This window comes from Papaver somniferum, chromosome 2, assembly GCF_003573695.1.
Source record: "Papaver somniferum cultivar HN1 chromosome 2, ASM357369v1, whole genome shotgun sequence".
NCBI classification, from domain to species: domain Eukaryota; kingdom Viridiplantae; phylum Streptophyta; class Magnoliopsida; order Ranunculales; family Papaveraceae; genus Papaver; species Papaver somniferum.
The window spans coordinates 82,179,640-82,199,990 of NC_039359.1; the positions used below are offsets into that span (position 1 = coordinate 82,179,640).

The 20,351-nt window shown below is 38.8% G+C and overlaps 1 pseudogene; it reads right to left on the reverse strand.

Moving 5' to 3' along the window:
- Positions 1-13,708: 13,708 nt before the first annotated feature.
- Positions 13,709-13,808, reverse strand: LOC113354684 (annotated as a pseudogene).
- Between the last annotated feature and the right edge of the window lie 6,543 nt (positions 13,809-20,351).

Below are 20,351 nucleotides of genomic sequence, written 5' to 3' on the forward strand. Positions count from 1 at the left end.
CCGACCCATTTTCTTGACCAATCAAGTTGCTCTAAACTTGCCACCATACATTAAAGTCCAAAGGCACCCTGCCGCGCCTCCATGTTAATCGACAGGCCAAGCGCACCCTACCACAACAACATATTAGTCGGCATGCCAACACGCCACTCTGCTGCAATAACATGCCACGAGTCACTTTGGCCTTGTCCATGTCTCCAAGCCATAACTTTGGCCAAAGAGCCAGATCTTAGCCTTGATCATGCCCCCAAGCCCTCACTTTGGCCATGACGCCAAATCCTAGCCTTGGCCATGCCTCCAAGCCCTAAATTTGGCCACGGCGCCAAATCGTAGCCTTGGCCACGCCGCCAAAACCTAACTTTGGCCACGGCGCCAAATTTTATCCTTGGCCACGCCGCCAAGCCCTAACTTTGGCAACGACGCCAAATCCTAGCTTGGCAACGCCGCCAAGCCCTAACTTTGGCCACGGCGCCAAAACCTAGCCTTGGCCATGCCGCCAAGTCCTAACTTTTTCCACGGAGCCAAATCCTAGTTTTGTCCATGCTGCAACGCAACAGGCGTGGCCACGCCACAACTCCACGACTACACCACTGGCATGCCGTTATGCCATGGCTACGACAGGCACCACTTTGCCAATGGCGCCACTTTGCTATACAACGAGATATGGCCATAATCAACAGACACCCTCTCTCCTTAATTACAATTCTCAGCCATCCAAGTTTGCCAACAAACTGACGGACTTGTGGCAAGTTTCAGGCGACCAGCCGCCTAAATCTAGTGGCCATGGCTACGCCAGGCGCCACTTACACCATCGTTCCACTAGCATGCACGAGCCATGCCGCCCATGCCACCTTACCACTGGCATACACCAAAACGCCACTACGCCATTATCAGGCGCCAACAGAAGGTAGCCATAATCAACGACTATCCTTCCTCATGAGATGCGATCTCAGCCATTGAAGTTCGCCACCGAACTAACAGACTTGTGGCACGTTTTAGGCGACCAGCCAAGACGAGCCTAATAGCATCACACGCTATTTTCCTGTGGCAAGCCTCTTGATTTTAACTTACCACACATAGCAAAATGCTACATGTTTTCCATGAAAACACTCAAGACATCAACCATGTCTTAGCGGTGGAGTACTCACCTAACACACTCAACGTGTTGGGTTCGAATCACACTGACAACAAGTTTTGGTCAGGAGAACAATAACATCCAGAAATCACCTGATAGCTTCTAATACTGCCTTAACACATTCATCCTCTTAGTGTTGAGGCGTGTAAAATGTTCAACACTCACTACTCTGTTGTCAGGCATACTGCCTTAATACATTATAATGCTGACGGCTCCACCACCTCAACACTCATCTTAGCCGTTCAAAGCAGCGCCATCTTCTCCGCTTCATAGCCATCCAACAGCGCCATCTTCTCCGCTCCATGGCTAGCACCCGTTCCGCGGACCAAGTTGCAGTGCTACCTCTGTCGATCAGTAGCCAAAGTTGCAGCGCTGACGCCACCCCCCTATGGCCAAGACGAATTTATGCAAATCCGCCAATGCAAGGATTACAGATTCTTCTTGCCTCCTGAAAACGGTTAGCCAAATCTTCCTGAAAATCTCTTCATGACTTGCCGTTTCGATTTTGTCCTTGTCTGTCACCATCTCAAGCTTACCCCGCAACAATGTCATTGTTCCGAGATAAGCAGGGGACTTAATGTTGATGGTGGTTTTTAGCTTAGGGTTAAAATCGTAAAACCTTACATCTGATGTGACGTCACTCTTTAAGGAAACGAAGCCATGAGTGTCAACGTCTCCACTGGCATACTTATTGAGCCGTTCAATATATCTACACAGAATTACCCAGAATGGTGCATGTAGCAACCATCCCAGATGCTCTGTAAACTTCGGCACCTTGCCTATATTCGCTTAAAATAAGTTTCTTTAAATGCTTTCTATGCTATGTTCCCCGGATGAACCCTTAATGTTGATATGGCATGACAATTTGTGTTCACTCGCAGCAGAGTAACATGAATTTCCAAATATCAAGAATAAGGTCTTTGCATAAGGTATTCAATCAGAAAGCATGTTGCTCTCTGGCAATGAACTTAAAAGAACTCTTTGTCAACACATAGAATTCAATTAATCACCATAGCTAACTTTCAAAAGTTAGGGTCTCGCGCCTTGCGCAGTATATCAGACCTTGCTTGTCGAAATTAAGCCTAGACAAACTAGGTAATTAATCCGCCATGGATTATCAAGAGAAAAATCTTGCCCAGAATCAGAAAACAAGGAGCCGCAGAAAAGGGAGGCGTGGCCATGCCTTAGGCCATCCGGCGCCATCTGCCATTGGCCACGCCCCATCCTAAATCGGCCCTATTTTCCCTCGACCAATCATGTCGCCTTAAATTCGCCACACGCACATAAGTCATGGCTGGGCCCATATTAGCCGGCCCCATTTTCCATCAACCAATCAGGTTGCTCTAAATCCTTCATACTCACACCATAAGTGTAGCCACGCCCATGCTTGGACGGCCCCTCTCCTTCCTGCCGACCAATCAGGTCACTTTAAATGCGCCACAAGTACTAGAGGTGTGGTCGCGCCTTATATTTGGCCAGCCCCTTTTCTTGACCAATCAAGTCACTCTAAACTTGCCACCATATATTAAAGGCCAAACGCACCCTGCCACAACAACATATTAGTCGGCATGCCAACACGCCACTCTGCTGCAATAACATGCCACGAGTCACTTTAGCCTTGGCCATGCCGCCAAGCCATAACTTTCGACACGGCGCCAAATCTTAGCCTTGGCCATGCCTCCAAGCCCTCACTTTGGACATGGCGCCAAATCCTAGCCTTGGCCGCGCCGCCAAGCCCTAACTTTGGCCACGCCGCCAAATCCTATCCTTGGCCACGCCGCCAAGCCCTAACTTTGGCCACGCCGCAAAATCCTAGCCTTGGTCATGCCTCTAAGCCCTCATTTTGGCCACGGTGCCAAATCCTAGCCTTGGCCACACTGCCAAGCCCTAACTTTGGCCACGTCGCCAAATCCTATTCTTGGCCACGCTGACTTTGGACACGGCCCAAATCCTAGCCTTGGCCACGCCTCCAAGCCCTAACTTTGTCCACGGTGTCAAATCCTAGCCTTGGCCACGCCGCCAAGCCCTAACTTTGGCCACGACGCCAAATCCTAGCCTTGGCCATGCCGCAAAGCCCTAACTTTGGCTACGGCGCCAAATCTTATCCTTGGACACGCCAACAAGCCATAACTTTGGCCACGGTGCTAAATCTTAGCCTTGGCCATGCCGCCAAGCCCTAAATTTAGCCACGCTGCAAAACCCTAGCCTTGGCCATGTCGTCAAGTCCTAACTTTGGCCACAGATCCAAATCCTAGTTTTGTCCATGCTACAACGCAACACGCGTGGCCACGCCACAGTTATGCCACAATGCCACGGCTACACCATTGGCATGCTGCTATGCCATGGATACGCCAGGCGCCACTATGCCAATGGCGCCACTTTTCTATACAACGAGATATGGCCGTAATCAACGGCCACCCTCTCTCATGAATTACAAATCTCAGCCATCCAAGTTCGCCAACGAACTGACGGACTTGTGGCAAGTTTCAGGAGACCAGCCGCCTAAATCTAGTGGTCATGGCTACGCCAGGCGCCACTTACACCATCGTTCCACTGGCATGCACGAGCCATGCCAGCCATGCCACCTTACCACTAGCGTACACCAAAACGCCACTGCGTCATTATCAGGCGCCAACACAAGGTAGCCATAATCAACGGCTACCCTTCCTCATGAGATGCGATCTCAGCAATCGAAGTTCGCCACCGAACTAACAGACTTGTGGCAGGTTTTAAGCGACCAGCCAAGACGAGCTTAACAGCATCACATGTTATTTTCCTGCGGCAAGCCTCTTGATTTTAACTTAAGACACATAGCAAAATGCTACATGTTTTCCACGAAAACACTCAAGACATCAACCATGTCTCACCGGTGGAGCATTCACCTGACGCACTCAACGTGTTTGGTTTGAATCAAACTGACAACAAGTTTTGGTCAAGAGAACAATACAACATCCATAAATCACCTGATAGCTTCTCATTCATCTAGCCAGTTCTATTTTCTGATACAAGTCACAAAATAATCACACTCTCAGAATCAACGATTCTGGTCTCAACACTTTCTTCGCTTCCCTCCCTAAGACCAACCCTTTTCCTTCACTTTTTGTCCTAAGCAAGTCTGGAACGACCATTTCTTGGTTTAGGCCAGATTTTTACAGATTGATCTCTCAAATCAAAAGTACTCTCGTGCAATACATTGTTTAGGGTTTAGACTCGTTTCTCATCCACCGACACATGAAATTACCAAAACCAGCAGAAACTGTTTTCACCCATAAACAAATAATTAACAGATTTTAGCCATATGAACACTTTCATACCAACCTTGTTCATCTTAACACATCTAGACCAAATGAATCTAGTTGTGTTACTCCTAGAGTTGTTCAATTGTTTATATTCTTATAGAAGTATACAAGACACAATTGAAGCAAAATCGTGTTTGATTCACTTGAATCAATTCATGAACATTTTACCCACGGTTTGCAAAGATCGCATTCCTTATTATATAAATGTATTTGTTCATGAGTATGTAAACATACTTAACCGATTTTAGAACTTAACCACTCAAGTATGAAAATGGGTACGCATACTTAGAGCTCCGGACTTGGTCTGTCCGCCAATATGCAAACGGGTACGCATAATGTTGTTCACGACAGAACTCAATTGAAATCAGTATGCAAACGGGTATACATACTATAGTTCCCTGAATTTAACTGTTAAACTCATACGCATACGGGTATGCATACAAAGTTCCCAGACTTGGAATACACTTGCAACAGTTAGCATACAAGTACGCATATTGTGTTATATCCTAATAATGATTAATTGTTGTAAACTCCCATTTCAATCATTCAAGCATTCTTAGAAGACGAGAATAGTTGTCTCACACAAAATATTAGCTTCAAAGAAATTTTCAAGTGATCAAATGATCAATACGAAATATTCCGAGTCTACGTCAAATTACTGTCTCACACAAATCATACAAGATGTTACCAGGAGATTTTCACATGATCATCTTTTGACTTTCGTCAAGAATCAAAGACGAACTTGGTTAAAACGAAAAATTACCAATACATATTTCGAGAAATATGTAAGAGAGTTAAACTCAGCTCGAAACATCAAATGTGTATAATATAAAGTCTATATAGCTATACAACATAGTCTCAAAAGGAGATAGAAAAAAATAGACTTATGTGTGATAGGTGAGCTCAAGTCTCTACATACCTTTTGTTGATGAAGTTCCTTCAATCTCTCCTCAGTGGATCTTCGTATTCAATCGATGAACACCGTGAAGTCTAAAGATCAACTACACATTTCATCCTATTCCGAGACAGAGCTATAAGTAGACTAGAAATCAAGACTTATAGTTTTAACAACTAAACTTGACAAACAAGCTTGAGATAGAAACACTTACGATTTTGATCGAGCAGTGCTCTAACAATAATCCCCTTTGTCAATTTAATTGACAAAACTATCAATACATATGGATTGAAATGACTTAGTAAATAGGTCTGCCGCATTCACATCAGATTTTACTTGACTAACTTGAATTTTTTAGAAGAGACTGTTGTTGTTAATTGTAAAAGAACTTTGGTGATATATGTTTCGTATTATCATCTTTAATGTACCCTTACTTCATATTTTTAATGCAAGTTGTATTATCCTCATAATGCAAGTTGGCTCATCACTGGTGAAACTCATACCACATGTCCCTCAAATGTGTGTAATTATAGACCTTAACCATTCATACTCACGAACCGCCCCGTGTAAGGCAATGATCTCAGAGTGGTTCACGGAGGTATCCAAAAGAATCTGTTTGGTCGATCTCCAAGATATCGATGTGTTTATAATGGTGAACACATAATCAGTTTGTGATCGACTTTTATGTGGGTAAGAGAGGTACCCAGCATCAGCAAAACCAACCAAAATATTATTTAGGGTTTCAGTATAGGGAGTTGCCTTTCCATTAGCAGTCCTTCTTACTTCTTCATATGGATAAAATAAACCCATGTCAATGGTTCCTTTAAGGTATCTGAAAACATTCTTTATACCATTCCAATAATACTGCGTAGGTGATGAGTTGTATCTAGCTAACAAGTTCACTGAGAATGATATATCAGGTCGAGTACATTGCGTTAAGTACAATAATGTTCCTATTGCACTTAGGTAGGGAATTTCAGCTCCCAATATTTCTTTGTCATCTTCCTTGGGACGAAATGGATCGTTTTGTACATCTAAACTTCGACTAATCATGGGAGTACTATCAGGGTACACCTTGTCCATATTGAATTTCCCTGAGTATCTTCTGGACATATATAGAATGATGGATTAATATACCACAGGCTCGGTGTTCTAGGTCAAGTCCTAGACAAAACCGAGTTTTCTCAAGATCTTTCATCTCAAATTCAGATAACTTGTGGTTTCTTTTATTTCATCAAGAGTACCTATTATGTTCATATCATCAACATAAATAACTATAATTGCAAATCCGAAACTCGTTTTCTTTATTAATATGAAGGGGCATAACTCATTATTTGTATATCCCTTCCCACATAAGTCTAGGCGTGCTTATAGCTGAAGCATGTCTTTCTGGTTCCGTCTTGCTCATCCATATAAGACATGGTTAAAAGACATTAATATGACCAATTCTGGTACTGTTTTCCCAAATACCAAGTTTCTTAATGCATCAAATTTCTTTATGGTTTTTATTGGTGACCCATTCAACAATCAATGTTACTTACTCAATGGCGTCTGATGACTAGCGTCAATGCTATCCATTAGGATATCAACAGAGTTATCAAAATACACACAAAAAAAAAATTATGGAGACGTCCAACTGTAGAAAAAATTTGTAGAATGATATTATATTTACATCATTTATACACAGAAATAATAAATATTTTTAGACAATACAGAGTCAAACGCTACAATTAAATGAATTACAGACGTTACAACTAAATGAATTAAACAAATGATACAAACAACAGATTCATATGTTACACTTAGCACTAAATACAAATTATACATATATATATATATATATATATATATATATATATATATATATATATAGATTATTGTTACTTTTCAAAAATCAGGAAAGATAATTAGAGACATTAATATAATAAAAATTTGACGTTAATGTAATAAATTAGACATTAACATACATTGCCCTCATTATAATAATAATTATATAATTAATTAATTAAATAATAATACAACACACATAGTCGTGGATCATAATATAATAAACTATTTATAAACGGTCAAAAAGTTTGATAGACAATTGGATTTAAATGTCATTGATCAAATCATACAAGGTCAAAAAAAAGTACAGACACATGAAACAAATAACACTAAACGATCAAAAAGTACAAGTGGTACAGATGTTTAAAAAACACAATCAGTGAGAAAAAGAAAAAGACTACCATCCGTATCAATAGTCAGGCACAAATGGCATATGCAATCCCAAACAGACAAAATAATATATATATATATATATATATATATATATATATATATATATACTATTAAAGTTATAATATTATATTATACTTATCATTTGAGCAAGGATTCCGAAATAAACAGAAAAAAGTTCTTATTATTAAGCTTATGCCATCTTATTATTATGCATAGATTTAGGAACAGACAAAATATTATAATATTATATTATCATAAACATTATAACGTTTTATTATACTTAATCAACCGATCACAGAAAGATAGAGATATATATAAAAAGTATGTTATAAAGAAAAAAAAGATTTGTTTAGGTATACCCGTAAGTATTCGATGGAAGAAAAAAAATTGAAGTATAGAACCAATTTCCGAGATCGTACTTGAAAGAACGACCAAAAAATATTGGCAGAAGAGAGCTCGTGCTTGATAACGCTTTGTAGTATAATAAGTGGTAAAAGTGAAATGATAGAGAAAGAGGCAGAGTTTTCTTACTGATAAGAGTGGTAGGATTACATGAATAATATCCTTCGTATACATGATAGTGAAAACCCTAGTCACCTAGATGGGCCGAACACCCATGATCTGTAGGTTATATAACAAGAAAATAGTTTAAACCCTTTAATTTTTTGAGGAACAAACTAAAATCGAGAATCCGTGTTCAACTCCGAGAAGTGTTTTAGCATTTAATATAAAAGAAAAAAAGTGACAGAAAAAAATCAAGAACCTTATAAACACTAGAAATAGAAATGGAAAAGATCTTAAGATACTTGTTGTAGCAAAGGAGAATGGCTTTAATCATAGTCACCACCCTCGATTGAGCGAGTTCTCTTTGACAAGGCCCTTAGATAACTATATGAAATAAAGAAAACCCACTAGAATAGAGAGATCCATAAACTTCTCCCAAATTTTGAAACGAGAGTGGTAGAAAGAGAGACTGATTCGATACAAGAGAAAGAACTTTCATATTAGTTTTTTTCCCCTTCTAGCGACGTGTTAAAAGTAGGGAAACCTGTTGATGGTCAAAAGCACAACTACTGATCCATGGGAAAGTTTTTTTTTATCTGGGATGTCCAAAGGAATTTGAACATGGAAAATTACTTCATAGCCCATCGTAGCACACATATGTCACACGTCCTAATCCATAACGTACTCCACGTCCCCAAATGACAGTTGTAAACGTTAAAACCGCTGCAAATCTGAAAAATCAAAAACAAAAAAGTTAAAAATCTAGGGCATCGAAGAAACCAAAGCTGCAAATATTTCAACCCAGAAAAACTAGAACTCAAAACTTAAAAACCAACTAGGAAATCCTTGAAACCAATAATTGATCTGCAAAAAATAGATCAAGAAAGAAATCAAAAGTAAACTGATTACTGCTGATCCTCGAAGAAAAATTGTAGATCTGAAATCCTCGAAGAAAAATGGGTCAAAAAAAGACAAATTGAAAGAACAATAAAAGAGAAAGTCATAGAAGAAATAAGTGAAAAGACGAGGGTACCCAAAGTACGATATATTATGTTATCGTCTATGGACAGAAACAATACGACAACAAGATATTTAATTGATAATACGTACAACACTAAAACCAATTGACTATATGATCAATTTCAGGTAATATGGATTAACGTACAATTGTATTTACTTTATTATAACTAAACAATTATAATTCGGAAGTAAAGTAAATAACACAAACAATATTTTGTTAATGAGGAAACCACAAATGCAGAAAAAACCTAGGACCTAGTCTAGTTTTGAATAATCTCATAATTAAGCCGTTATACAAAGAACAAAGTCAACTTCGTATAGTTGAGACCAAGTAATCTACCCCTAGTTACTTAGTTCCCTAAGTATTTTTGAGCCTACAACCTTCGGGTCACGCACGTGAATCCCAAGATAGAAATCACTATCTTGAGTTGTTTTCCCGATGTAAAGACTTATGTACTCAACTAACCGAATCCTATATTTGATAAGCCTAAACTAAGAACAAATTTAACTTAGTTACTCTTATCAGGACTCAAAGAGACTAAAACACGTGATCCCTATTTCGTTAAGAAAAAACAATTGATACCAATCAACTCAAAATAGATACCAATTAAATAAAACAAAAATAGAATTGACATAGTTTTTCTTAACCTGAAACAATTGAAACACAATAATCCAACCACAAAAATGTAGTATAAATATTGTACCGAATTTCGATAGGCCAAAGCAAAGAATAGGCAATAAAATCAAGATTTTCTTAACAGGAAAAACAATTAAATAACAAAATAAATCGTTACCTTGGTTTTCGCAACCATTTCTCCTCAGAAAGATATACCATTAAGAATTGGTTCAATAAGAATTCTCTCCCTGTGAGTTGTCATTCCCTTGCAAAAACAAAAGAACAACAAACAAAAAACAACCTTCACCAGAGAAAGGTTAAATCAGTTTTAGTAATTACGTGCCAATAGCAAAAGACTAAAACATAAACTCATATGTTATACTAAATATCCAACTTATGTAACCATAAGTTAATAATAGTATCAGTGTGACTTTCGCACACGAGTTACTCAGTATCTCTTCATGATCCTTTAATAAAGCCTACCTAAATATGCTAGAACTTAATCCCGCTAAATCAAAAAGTCACACAAACCACAATAGATAACAGAATATGAGATCGGAAATTAGGGTTTAACAAAAACTGAAACTAACATGTCATAACCGAAAGAAAAGCATAAAAATAATCATTCGAAACAAGTTGTGCAATCTAAACCATCAAAACGTATGATATAAAATGATTTAAAATAAAAGATTAATCATTCATATTATTGATAGTTATTGAGTAGGTTTTACACAATATTGAAATAAATCAACAATTGATTAGTTTATTCCTATTTAGATCTTTGAATCATCTTTCTCAAAGATCATCCTCAATATCCTCAAATTTTTCGGGATCCTCATCTACAACGTCATAGTTGATTTCTCGAATTCGATAAACATTACCTTGATTGTGTTTAAAGGACAAAGCATTAAGCTTTCAACTAATACTCCGAGCATACTCCCTATTACCGATTCCAAGTTTAATCAACTTTCTTTTGTTACGGATAACAGTTCTTAGTAATGTTGTATGTTTATGATGAGTTTCAACAATACTTAGCTTGACGAAGATTGAAGATATCAATCTTAGTATCTAAACTTTTTTGAACAAGAAGTTCAGTAACTCCTGCATGGGATGGCACATATCCATTCTCTTTTCCCTTATTGTCATGATGTGATTTTGAATTGAGTTATAGTAAAAAGTTCGTTGAGACTTGTGAAAGCAATAGATTTTAGACTTAATTTTAAATCAAACAAAATAAAGAAAATAAATGTTGATATGTTGTGAAAATTATGGAGAGGCTGGAGCTAGGATTTCACCATTCATCAATACTTATGTGGTTCTAAATTAATTTATATTATGAAATTTAAACAATTGTTTCGATTCTAAAGTATTTCCAAAATCAGATTCCCAAAATGTCAAATGTTAGTCACAAGTATAACGCATCTAGAGTCTAAAACTAAGCATGCATCATCAAGAGAAAACACATTTGATTAATAAGAATCATTTAATTTATTTTTTATCAATGCAATTAATCATATAAAAATATTGCATAAGTTTATAAAATAAATATTACCACATAATTCTTGAGAGAATGGCTTCCTCCGCCGCCGCAAGGATTGGGTTTAGCTCATCATTAGGAAAACACGCTCAAAATTCATTTTTTATTGCTCAAAGGTGGTGTACAAATGATGAAATGGGAGAAACAATGATAAAACCGGGTTTGTAACAGTTATATGTGTTACAAACTGAAAAGAACGATAGAACAATATTGTCGCTGATTCTCAACCCACGGCTGTGTGTTGTTTCCATTGTTGAAAAACGACTGTCTTGGATGGTCTGTTCTTCGCGTTCTTCAGATGAGCAGCAGCAGAAAAATATATCTGGAACTTGATTTTCTCGACTCTTTGATGCTCAATTGATAGACACATTGTTAGGGCTCATTTTTGTATTTATTATGGTGTTTTATTTATTTGTAGGTATTTTTGGCCAATAAACATTTTTGGAAAAAATTGGCTCGAAAAGTTGTCGGAAAGCACCCGGAGGACATTTGCTATTCGGACTCTCACTTTGGATAAGGGGTAACCTAGTTACTAAGGGTCATCCCATTTTCAGACAGTTTCTAATCGCACCCCTACCCTGGATAAGGGGCAACCATCTTCAACATTTCAAAAACCAGGTTTTGGCGGGAAAATAGGTGCAGTGAAGAACAGTTTTGGCAATCGTGATTTGGAGGAGTTTGAGGTCGATTAAACCTCTGATTTTCATAGGATAGAATCCTTATGGGTCTAAGAATCTGATATGGGTGTTTAAATCGATCAGACTGGGCTCAATCGACAGATTTTTCTCACAACAGAAAATATGGAAAGTCACGTGTGTGACCTGTTTTAGGGAATTTTAGAGAGATTAAAATTATTTTATTTTATTTTAAAGTCACGTGGCGCCGCCGACGCGGATTTTTTTTTAGGGTTTTAGATTTATTTTTTATTTTTTATTTATTATTTTTTTTCTTTTTTAATGTTTTTGGGTATTTATCTTGTGTCTACAGGTTCTGGATCATAAAGAAAATTGAGCCAAGGAGTTTGGTGATTTCATAAAGACTTGGAGCTAAAGATTACAGCAAAAAGAACAGAAAAGAAGACAATTTTATTTTAGACAATTTTAGTTTAGGCTTAGTTTATTTTATTTAAAAAAAAAAAGTATTAGGGTTTATTATTTTTGTAATTTTTCTTTATTTTTTAGGACTTTTGGACTTTGGGACATTATTTTTTTTATTACCCTACGGAAGGGTACTTTAAATATAAACTGTTTGCAGAGAAGGAGGACAATTACGATATTGTCTCTGCACCTTGGGTTCATACACTAGACGTCGGAGTCAGTGGCGCGAGTCGACTACAACCGATTCTTCCCCCTGTCTGGAACGGAGGTAAGATTCTAAATACTCGCGAATCCCCTGTCAGCGAGTTACTGGACTCCTTCGTATGCATATATGTTGAGGACTGAATACGGACATTTATTTTTCTAGTAAAGGGAAAGGCCTGGCCATACAAGATAAGGGTTCGGACTTCATCACCGTTCTCTTCTTGCCCGCTTTAGGAACACGTAACCTACGCGAACCTAAGCCTAAAATTTTGACTAGAACGAGACCGATAGGGTAACGAGCTTAACAGGAAGTCATTCGAAAAATATTGGTTACTCTTTTAAGCATACTTCGAAGTTCTTGACGGTTTCTGTAAGTTGAATGCGTGACTGCGCCGTATTGTAATACCGGTGAGGCCTTGGGTATCAAAGCTCCACCGAGCTTCCCTCGCCTCTATTCAACTTGCGTTAACTCGAATTGATTCCAGAGGGGTTTTCTTAAATTGTAATGAATTCCCGTTCGAAGGATTAGAAGCTGGTCTAGAAACAATCTAAGTGGAGCCATCATGCTTTTTGTTTGCTAGAAATCAATAGGTTTGATTTGGTTGAGTCGGCCTTGTCTGTGTTTGCTTACCCTTCCAATTTAGAAAATTCTATTGTATGCATGAACGTAAAAGAGACGCACTAGGTAGATTTGTTAAAGAGAAACCTAGTAGTTCGAAGCGTCTCGATTACCTTAATCTAGAAAGTCCGACTTTTGAAGAGTCTGTTTTTGAACGTCTTTGACTGAGGAGAGAATCCATGTTGCTCCGATAGCGCCAGAAATGGCAACTTTGAAAGCTTTGTTGAATCCAACTAGGACTACCGTCCTTCGTGTATTAAGTTAGCTGAAACGGAGGCACCCTATGAACTGAAACCTGGGACCTTACAGATGCTCCCAATCTTTTTAGGGAAAGAAAATGAAAACCCTTATTACCATGTTAGGGATTTTGAGGAAATTTGTAGTACTCTAAGAATTAGAGGCTTAGATGATGATGCTTTGAAACTTAGGTTATTCCCATTTTCCCTGAAAGATAAGGCCAAGTCGTGGCTGTATAGTTTGGACTCCGAGTCAATTGAGACATATGAACAACTTACATCTGCCTTTTTCAATAAGTTTTTCCCTAGGCACAAAACATCGTCTATTAGGACGCAAATATGCACATTTTCACAACAAGAGGGAGAATCTTTATATAGGTATTTGGAAAGGTTCAATGATTTATTATCCCAGTGTCCTCATCATGGTTTAGAAAAGGTTAGGCTAGTTCAGATCCTTTATGAGGGTTTAGATTATTCCACAACGACCATGGTTGAGTCTCTATGCACTGGTGGATTTGAAAACCAAACTGTTGATGCGGCGATGGAATTTTTTAATGAAATCGCCGAAAAAACCCAGCAATGGGAAAATAGTAGGGCACCCCAGAAAACAATTCTTTTAAGTAGAGGAAACGTTAATAGGGTAGAAGGAGGCTATGAATCAGATGCCAAAATTGCTGCTATAGCAAAAAGGTTAGAAGCCTTAGAAGTGGGCCAGACTAGTGGTAGAGTGGAGCCTTTTTGGGAAGGCCAGAATATTGAAGAGCAGGCCAATGCTCTTTATAATAACACTAGATTTGATAACCGTCAAAAGATTGACCCATATTCAGAAACCTATAATCCTGGTTGGAGAAACCATCCGAACCTTTCGTGGTCTAAGGGCCAAAGTCAAGGTCAGTTTAGTAATTCTAATGCTCCCCCAGGTTTTGGCTATACTAAGAATCCTTCAGGACTAGCTCAGTTTCAGAATCCAGTCAGAGAGGAATCTCTCGCCTTGTTAACTCAGCAAACTGCAAAATTCAGTTATCCGTAGAACAGAGTCTACAAGCTAGTAACAGGATAGGACAAGAAAATAGTCAGGCTATTTCCGAGTTAAAAACCCAGGTTGGTCTGATAAGTGATTCTTTGAGAGAAAAAGGTAAGTTTCCTAGTCAAACACAACCCAACCCTAGAGGAGTTCATGAATTAGGTGCAAAACCATCGAATCAATTGAATGTTGTTAGAACCCTTAGAAGTGGTAGAGTTGTAGACAATAAGGTAACCATGCCCGATAGTGAACATACTGTAGTTCACCCCTCAGGATCTCACCTCTCAGGACCAGTAGCTGAAGAGACTGATAAAGTTTCTGATGATGTGAATTCGGTTCCTGAAAGGTCTGATTTTAGGCCTAGAGCCCCATTTCCTCAGCTATTAGTACCAACAAAGAAGGAATCGAACTTTAATGACATAGTGGAGGTTTTTAAGCAAGTTACCATAAACCTTCCCTTATTAGATGCAATTAGGCAAATTCCTGCTTATGCCAAGTTCCTTAAGGATATGTGTACGCGAAAGCGAAAACTTAGCGTCCATAAGAAAGCCTTTTTAGCTAGTCACGTAAGTTCAATCATTCAGAACACCACAACTCCAAAGTACAAAGACCCAGGTTCTCCTACCATTGCTTGCACAATAGGTAACTTCCGGGTAGAAAAAGCTTTACTTGACTTAGGAGCCAGTGTGAACTTACTGCCATTCCATGTATACTTACAGCTAGGACTTGGTGAAATGAAACCTACTCAGATGACACTGCAGTTAGCTGATAGGTCTGTTAAAATCCCTCGAGGTGTTATCGAGGATGTTCTTATTGAGGTCGACAAGTTTATTTATCCAGTGGATTTCGTGGTCCTAGATACCCAACCTGTCCCTGACCCAGAGAACCAGATACCTGTGATTTTAGGTCGCCCATTTTTAGCTACGTCTAATGCGATCATTAACTGTCGAAATGGTGTGATGAGTTTATCTTGGTAATATGACTATGGAGATGAACATTTTTAATGTCAGTAAGCAACCTCATGAGCTAGATGACACATGTGTTGAGGAGGTGAACATGATAGAAGCCTTAGTTCAGGAGTCATTACCAAACATCTTGTCTGAAGACCCATTAGAAAGTTGTCTATCCCATTTTGGTTTAGATTTTGACGACGATAGCACTATTGAACAGGTGAATGCTCTATTAGATTCTACCCCTGTGTTAGACACTGATAGATGGAAAGCTAGGTTCGAACCGTTACCAGTTTCTGAGACTACCCTAATTCCTTCTTTAGAAGAGCCCCCAAAGTTGGACCTTAAACCACTACCCGATACTCTAAAGTATGTGTTTTTAGGCCCATCTGAGACTTTACCTGTGATTGTAGCTTCCAATTTGGATAGTGATCAGGAAAGTAGGCTAGTAAATGTACTTCAAGACAATAAGGAAGCTTTAGGGTGGACTATAGCAGACATTAAGGGTATAAGTCCTACTGTGTGTATGCATCAGATTCATTTAGAGGAAGACTCCAAACCTTCTAGGGAGATGCAACGTCGACTGAACCCTAACATGAAAGAGGTAGTTCGAAAAGAGGTGCTTAAGTTGTTAGATGCGGGTATTATTTACCCAATTTCAGACAGTAAGTGGGTCAGCCCTGTTCAGGTTGTCCCCAAGAAATCAGGTATCACTGTAGTCCAGAATGATAATAATGAATTAATCCCAACCCGAGTGACCACGGGATGGCGTGTGTGTATTGACTATAGGAAATTGAACAAGGTCACAAGGAAGGATCACTTTCCCCTTCCTTTTATCGACCAAATGCTAGAGCGATTAGCTGGACATAGTCACTATTGCTTCTTAGATGGCTACTCCGGTTATAATCAGATCGTTATTGCCCCAGAAGACCAAGAGAAAACCACTTTTACCTGTCCCTTTGGTACCTTTGCGTATAGACGCATGCCTTTCGGGCTATGTAATGCCCCTGCAACTTTTCAGCGTTGTATGATGAGCATATTTTCTGATATGGTAGAACGGTTCTTAGAGGTCTTTATGGATGATTTTTCAGTGTTTGGTTCATCTTTCGATGAGTGCTTGCATCATTTGACATTAGTGTTGACTAGGTGTAAGGAAAAAAAATTTAGTGCTTAATTGGGAAAAATGCCATTTCATGGTTAAATCAGGAATTGTGTTAGGGCACATCGTCTCTTCAAAGGGTATAGAGGTAGACAAAGCCAAAGTTGACCTTATTAAGACTTTACAGGTCCCAAAAACCGTAAAAGATATTAGGTCATTCCTAGGGCATGCAGGTTTTTACCGTCGATTCATTAAGGATTTTAGCTTGATTTCTAGACCTCTTTGCAATTTGCTTGCAAAAGATGTTAAGTTTGTCTTTGATGATGCTTGTTTAGAGGCTTTTGAGAAGCTTAAAACTTTACTCACTACTGCCCCGATAGTCCAGGCACCTAACTGGAACCTACCCTTTGAGATTATGTGTGATTCTTCAGATTATGCTATAGGCGTCTTTAGGACAACGAGAAAACAAATTACTTCATGTGATTTATTATGCTAGCAAAACTCTGAATGATGCCCAAATGAACTACACAACTACCGAGAAGGAACTTTTAGCCATCGTGTTTGCCTTGGATAAGTTTAGGTCCTACCTATTAGGTTCTAAGATCATAATCTATACAGATCATGCTGCTTTGAAATACCTTTTATCTAAGAAGGATACCAAACCTAGATTGATTAGATGGATCCTATTGTTACAGGAATTTTCCCCAGACATTAGAGACAAAAAGGGTGCAGAAAATGTAGTAGCAGACCACTTGTCTAGGCTAGTTGTTAGTTCCCCTAGTGATTCCCTTCCTATAAGGGATAGCTTTCCTGATGAACAATTGTTCTCTGTTTCCCAATCACCTTGGTATGCAAATATAGTGAATTATCTTGTTACTGGTCGAACCCCTCAACATTGGGGTAAGCAAGATCGTTCTAAGTTTTTAGCCGAGGTTAAGCATTTCTTTTGGGACGATCCTTATCTGTTTAAGTATTGTCCGGACCAGATTATTAGGAGATGTGTATCTGAGAGTGACCAGTCTAGTATTATCTCCTTTTGTCATGAACATGCATGTGGGGGTCATTTTAGTGCTAAGAATACTGCTGCTAAGATTTTGCAGTGTGGATTTTACTGGCCTTCGTTGTTTAAAGATTTCCATAGTCATTGTGTTTCTTGTGAGCCTTGCCAGAAGTTAGGAACCATTTCCCGTAGAAATATGATGCCTTTGAACCCTATTTTAGTGATTGAGGTCTTTGATGTGTGGGGCATTGATTTTATGGGTCCATTTCCTGTTTCGTTTGGTTATCTTTACATACTTGTCGCTGTAGACTATGTGTCTAAGTGGGTTGAGGCGGTTCCGTATAAAACGAATGACCACAGGGTCGTAATCCAGTTTTTGAAAGAGAATATACTTACACATTTTGGTACGCCACGAGCTATAATTAGTGATGGAGGTTCACACTTTTGTAATAGAATGTTTGCTCTTTTAATGAAACAATATGGTGTTACCCATAAAGTAGCAACCCCATATCACCCTCAGACTAGTGGTCATGTAGAAGTTTCCAATAGGGAAATTAAACGCGTTCTAGAGAAAACATTTAATCCAAATAGGAAAGACTAGTCGTCGAGGCTTACTGATGCCTTATGGGCTTACCGTACTGCGTTTAAGACACCCATTGGAATGTCACCTTATCGTTTAGTGTTTGGAAAGGCATGTCACCTGCCTGTTGAGTTAGAGCATCGAGCCTATTGGGATATTAAGAACTTAAACTTTTCACTTGACAAGGCAGGAGCTCAAAGAAAGCTCCAGCTCAACGAGTTGGACGCGATTCGTAGAGATGCATACGATAGTGCTAAGGAGTATAAGAACAAAATGAAACTTGTGCATGATGGGAATATTTTACGAAAGTCATTTTCTCCAGGTCAAAAAGTTCTTCTGTATGACACTCGTTTGCATCTATTCCCCGGGAAGTTGCGCTCTCGGTGGACCGGTCCTTTTGTGGTCCGTACTGTTTTTCCTCATGGCGCTGTTGAGATTGAGACACCAGATGGTAGTATTTCTTCGAAGGTTAACGGTCAGCGATTGAAGCCATTTTTAGAGCCTTTTCCTACAGGTGATGTTGAGGAGGTCCCTCTGGAGGACCCTGTTTACCTTGATTGACCATCGAGGCGATTTTGTATGTTGTATAATATTTTTGTAGGTTTTTGGTTACACTTCACCCAGGTACTATCTTTCCGACTTCTCTCTTTACTATTTCCTCATGTTACTTATATTTTTGGTATTGTTCTTTGATTAGAAACATTGAGGACAATATTAGATTTAAGTTTAGGGGTGGGGTAGAACTTTTTGTTACCTTTTCGTTGCAATAAATAAACTCCAGAGCCTAGAAATTTATCCCTATTAAGGATGGCACTAACCAATCTAAGTGGATGGAAGAATTTTGGTTGTAGGAGTTGAGGAACCAATCTGACTAGATGGCAACATCTAAAGAGTCTATTCATAAAAGCACAGAGGTCAGATGTTAGAAATAACATGATAGTTTCACCATATCTCGTTGAGTCCTTTTCACTTCTGTTTTTATTCATACCGGTATCTCAGTCCATCAGACCAACTGGAATAAATTCAATAAAGTCGACCACTGGAACCCTTGTATATGCCAGTTGTGTTGACCTAGAGTTAGGATTATCGACCACTGGTACCCTTGTATATGCCAGTGTGTTGATATTAGTCAGACTGGTATCTCAGTCCATTAGGATAGGTTCATTTTGGCGGAGGCCTTCAAACAGATATGAGAAACACCGTTCACTTAGTAAACATCAAAACCATATATGTTTTTCTATAGCCATCTTCTTTATCTATCCATGTGATTAGTTTTGACTCTGGATATTGATGTCCATAGTGCGATTATCTGAGTAGAGCTATGTCACTTCATATGAATTTTAGTATGCTTGAGTGCAAACTCGTGTACAACAATTGGAATTTCGCATCAGGGTACTTCCTCTTGTAGTCAATAAGTATGCCAACCAAGGAGATTCTTTAGTGCCTTCCAAGGTTCTGTGTAGATAGCTAGGGTCTGAAGTATAAAGGTTTTGTGGGTATACCTCTGGTAAGCCCTCCGGAGACAACACTCCGCCACTAGGGACACCTAGAGGTTTAAAGGCTTATTGCATACGCTAAATGCAATCGACGATGCATGCGACAGTGAGTTAGGATTTTATTTCTATTTTATTTTTGCTCGAGGACTAGCAAATAATAGGTTTTGGGGTGTTTGATAGACACATTTTTGTGTCCGATTTGTCTCGATTCTATATATTGTTAAGGCTCATTTTTGTACTTATTATGGTGTTTTATTTATTTGTAGGTATTTTTGGCCAATAAACATTTTTGGAAAAAATTGGCTCGAAAAGTTGTCGGAAAGCACCCGGAGGACATTTGCTATCCAGACTCTCACTTTGGATAAGGGGTAACCTAATTACTAAGGGGCATCCCATTTCCAGGCAGTTGCTAATCGCACCCTTACCTTGGATAAAGGGCAACCATCTTCAACATTTCAAAAACCAGGTTTTGGCGGGAAAATAGGTGCAGTGAAGAACAGTTTTGGCAATCGTGATTTGGAGGAGTTTGAGATCGATTAAACCTCTGATTTTCATAGGATAGACTCCTTATGGGTCTAGGAATCTGATATGGGTGTTTAAATTGATTAGACTGGGCTCAATCAACGGATTTTTCTCACAACAGAAAATATGGAAAGTCACGTGTGTGACCTGTTTTAGGGAATTTTAGAGAGATTAAAGTGTTGTAAACTTTCCCAAAGATTTGTATCTATCTAAGGAAGAGTTTAGAATAAAAAGGAAAGCTCAGAAACGCGTAGAAATTCTAAAACAAGAAATTGCCGCAACTTGGCCGTGAAGAGAAAGA